The following is a 5,272-nucleotide window of genomic DNA, read 5'->3' as shown; positions in this document are numbered from 1 at the left end:
ATTAGATTAGCCATGAGAAGCGGGTCACTTTTGATTAAAAAGTAAAACTTCTGTATGCTATGTTTAATTAGCTGAAAGACCTGATTTATTGATGTTGGAAGGCTGCCTTCTTTTTTCACAATAGTATAAAAAGATTGCTTGTAGACAATAAAGGACTTTTTTTTCTGCTGCTGCTTCGCTTGCTATGCTTCTTTTTCTTCTCTCTTTTCCCATGCTGACTTGCAAGTGAATAACTGCTACATTTGGCATAGTCTGCAGGATCCAGCACCGAAAGGGTAAGCACCCCGGGTTAAGAAAATGAAAGGGGGACTTTTGGGAATAACAAAATATCGAGAGGCATCGCCCCAGGTTTAAAGAAACTTTAGGGGGACTTTCAGAACTAACAAACATCGAAAGGTATCGCCCCAGGTTGAAAGAAACTCTAGGGGGACTTTCAGAACTAACAAACATCGAAAGGTATCGCCCCAGGTTGAAAGAGACTTTAGGGGGACTTTTAGAACTAACATGGGAAACTCCCAGTTCTTAAAGGAACAATGTGTGGAGTTACTACAAGGATTATTATATTCCATATGTGTGAAAACATCTCATGAGATACTCAAGGAGTTAGTTAAAATTATAGAATGTCATTGTCACTGGTTCCAGTATCAAACTAAGGTCCAGTTAAATTTAGGGGAATGGAAATTAATTCAGAAAGAGCTCCATAAACTACATCAGAATGGAAATGTTATTTCTTTGAAGATTTGGACATTGTGTAACGCTATTACTTAGGCATTGCAATTATTAGAAAGCAATAATGAAAAGGGCTCTGTTTGTGAAAGTCAAGTTTATACAACAGAATCTGATAATAAGGTTAACAAAACGGAACTCAAGGAAGATATTTGTGATACTATAGATGACTCTCCTAAATCAGATCTGGGTGATAAGGAAGATTTAGAAAGTTCAGATAGTGACTCCAATATGAAAGAAATTATGGAGGCCTTTGTGGATAAAATGAAATTAAAAAACAAAGGTCTTCTTTTAAACCTACTACTCCTTCTAATGCTTCTCTCTTTCCAATGACAGACTATAGAGTTGATGTGGGTAGAGAACAACAATGTTTTTCATTTTCTCTTACTATGATACATGATGATGATGATCGTGCAGCTCCTGGTTGTTTTGTTGATCCACCACATTTGTTTCCTATAACTAGACAACAAAACCTTCAAAATCCCCCAATGATTGATGTTCACTATACTGCAGTGGAATACAAGTTTTTATATGATTTAAAAATTTACAGCCTTTCATTATGGCCCTCAGTCTCCTTTTGTGTTAGTCATATTAGAAAATTTGGGAACTTCTAAATTACTTATTCCTTTGGATTGGGAGACATTAGCCAAAACAGTTTTGGAGGGATCTCAGTGGTTACAATTGAAAAGTTGATGGGAAAAACAAGCTGGAGAGAGTGAAGCTCAAAATCCCCCGGGACCTATGAAGGAAAAGTTTATGGGGGAGGGTAATTACCGTGCCTATAGAGAGCAGGCTCAATATACAGATCCAGATCTTCAACAAGTTTGACAACAAGTTTCTTAAGAGCTTAGAGATGTGTAATACCCACTGGTAAGGCACAACCTTCCTTTACTAAAACTATACAAGGGGCTACTAAACCTTACACTGATTTTCTTACAAGACCATGTACTTTTGTAAAGAGGGCAATGAGTCAAGATCAAATAGCAAAGGTATTAATGGAAACATTAACATTTGAAAATGCACATCCTAAGTGTAAGCATATTTTGGGGCCATTAAAAGGGCAAAACACTTCATTGAGTAAATATGTGAACGCTTGTGCTGGAATGGGAGGAATTGAACATCAAAGTTTCTGATTTTGCTGCAGCCAAGGCTGGAGCCCTTAAACCCAATAAATCAGGAACTTGTTTCAATTGTGGAAAAGCAGGTCATTTTAAAAGGGATTGTAAAAAATGAATTAAATAAATAAATAAATAAATAAATAAATTTTATGATACTTTCTAATTACCGGCCGGTTATTTTTTCTAAGACTCTTGCTTTTTCCTAGATTCTGTATTTTTTGAGCTCATAATTTTGATCCTACAGACCTGAGTTATTGTTTTTCTAACCAGTTTTATTTTTGATCAACTGTAAAATATTTAAACAGTACAATGGAAATTTCACCTAAAATAGCTACAAGGCCTTTATTGTGTTATGTGTGCACCTTTGTATTATATGTTGTATGTCTGTTTGTGCGTATGTCCATATATCATGTATATGATATAAAGATTAATATATATATATATATATATGTAAAGAGCGCTCATAAAATATTTTTAATTCACTAATTTTATGGTTCAATTTAAACTGGGTAAACAGATAAAAAATAAGATGTCTTTAACATGTTAATGACTGATGGGCTTTGATTCTAGGACTTTTCTTCAACAACAACAACAAAAAAAATGGCTAACACTGTTCATTATACTTGTCTAATGTTTTGATAAAATTAGTAAATTAATTAGACATAAGATTACTTGTTTATGAGTACTTTTGTTAAATATCTGATTGATTTACAAGGTTAATATGCTAAATGTTAAATATACAATTTAATGCTTTTAACTCCTTAAATTACATTAGATAACATTATTAATTATTTTTTAAGTTGGTAAATAATATAAATAAATAAATAAATGGTTCTGTATCATTCCTAATATTTAGACACTATATTTTCATAATATGGTAAACAAATGTGATTGTGTACTACAAGTAACAAAATATCTCTTATTAAAATAAAATAATTAACGTAAATTCAAAAATTTACGAGGATCATTTCAAAATGTAAATAAAAAAGGGGTTAACAAAAAAAATTAAAAGGTTCTAGGTATAGATTTAATATAAAAAATGTGTTTCTAAAAGTGAGTAAATAAAAGGATTTAAACAAGTGATAAAGAAGGTGTATGTATGTTGGGTATATAGTTTTAAGTAAGTGATTAAAAAATGTCTGTGTACGTTGGCTAAATATGTAAATTTTTAAACAAATAATCTTAAATAAAATTAAGAATTATACAAATATGATTAAACAAGAACTGTTATTTTACAATATTCTAATATGTTATTTCTTTAAAAGCTAAACTTAATTAATATAAAAACATCAATAGTAATTATGGTACTATTACTCTTCTTTGTATATTAAATGCGTTCATATTTTCCAGGTATATAAGTCATTAAGATAAAAGTTAAAAAAAAATAATATCAAGCTGGTGTTCTCCAAAAGGTTGCATGGTATTTTAGGCTTAAAATAAATAACATATTGAAGATTTATTTATATCATTTAATGTTCTATAACTGGGTCTATTATCAATAAGATCTATAAAGTTTTATGTTACTTTTTACACTGAGATACAATTTAAATGTATTTTTTAAGTTAATGAGAGCCTTATCTAGATAAAGGTTAATATTATACAACACAAAAACATTTTTCTATATTTCTAAAAAATGGCTAAAAGCTTTCAGCCTTTCTTTATTTCATGTTTTAGATGTGTTATCATATTGTGTTAGTTTTTACTCAAATAAACTTAAACAATTATTTATATAAAATTTATAATATAATATTTAAAAAAAACTGATACAATCATTTCTCATTTATTATCTTGTTTTGCTATCATGGAAATTCCTTAAAAACTTAAAACTGACAATACACCTTCATATACCTCACAAAAATTACATTCATTTTTACAAAAATATGACATTACACATACATTTGACATACCTTATAATGGTCATGGTCAAACTATTATAAAAGAACAAATCATGCGTTAAAAAAATATATGCTAAAAATAAAAAGGGGGAATATGGCTATGGCTTATACACCTCAAAATATACTTCATAAAACTTTACTAACTTTAAGTTTTTTAAATGTCTGGTCAGCTTACGAGGTTCCTACAGCCCAGCAACATTTCTCTACATTTAAATCTCAGCCATTATTTCTAAAATTGGAAATACCTATGTGGTACAGGGATGAAAATTAAGAATGGATTTCTAGGTTGTTGCACCACTTGCGAAGGGGGTTTGCTCTTATTTCTACAGGTGAAACACCTTTCTAAGTACCTTCAAGACTTATCAAATTGCAGAATGAGCGACCCATTTGTCAGACAATTTCAGGAGCTGACAATGCAGAGAACTTCTCTGATGGCAAGGAGAACAGCGGACCCCCAACATGAGGACAGATAAAAAAGTTGACTCAAGAAGCTAAAAAAAAAAAAAACATATAAACAAACAAACAAAAAAACCCTTCAAAAGGCAAATCAGCCTTTAAATTCTGTTAATCTTTTATTAGCTATGCTTGCAGTTATTAATTGCCAGGTAAGTATAGTTTCTGCTCATTCTTTTGCTTATTGGGCCTATGTTCCTAACCCTCCTTTGGTGCACAGTTTTTCCTGGGGAGAACCTAAAGTTCGTGAGTGTACTAATAATTCTAATTTTCCCCCCTCCTGTATGTGGGTGAATTAAAAATATTCCATTCCATAAAAATCTGTATAATATTTCTAATATAACTGTAGCTGTTGAAGGAGTCCCATTGTATATAGGGGCCCGTTCTTTCTGTCTGCCTCTTATAGCACATAACGACCCTCTTTCTTATAATACTTGGGGAGTTAATTATCGTAGTTATCCTACTGCTGTTTTTACTGTCATGATATCTTCCCGAGGGTTTAATACCTCTAGTATGTATGTTAATCAACCATGGCTATCTTCTAAAGAATGTTTTGTCAGAACTCATCTTCCTCTATGTTCAGCTAAATATTTTAAACATTTTTAACTCATTTAAAGTGGGAAAAATGCCGTGATCATCACCCTAAAACAGTAGTCAAATGTCAAAATATCACTATAGTTGATTGGAGTCCTGATCATTCTAAATTTATAGAAAGTTGGTCAAATCGTACTTTAAGATGGCATCGACATAAGGGACAATAAATGCTTGGGGTAATGAGACAATTAAAATGCAACATTATGCTTTGGTCCCTCCAATGTTACAGCATATAAAGTTTTCCAATATTCAAGGGGATATATGGAAATTATGGGCAGTATCTGGGAAACTCACTGTATGGACTGGAAAATTCACGTTAGATGTGTCCCGTTCCTCTCCTTTTAAAGTACATCAACATAATAATCTGACTTATTTTGCTTCTACATGTGTTAAATTCCCTTATTCTCTTATGATTGGAAACTGGGAATGGAATGTAACTTGGGGAACAATATCAAGTATAGACTTTTATCTTACTCAACGTGTAAA

Source organism: Callospermophilus lateralis, chromosome 6, assembly GCF_048772815.1.
Source record: "Callospermophilus lateralis isolate mCalLat2 chromosome 6, mCalLat2.hap1, whole genome shotgun sequence".
Classification (NCBI taxonomy): domain Eukaryota; kingdom Metazoa; phylum Chordata; class Mammalia; order Rodentia; family Sciuridae; genus Callospermophilus; species Callospermophilus lateralis.
Note: the sequence above shows the minus strand (reverse complement) of the source record.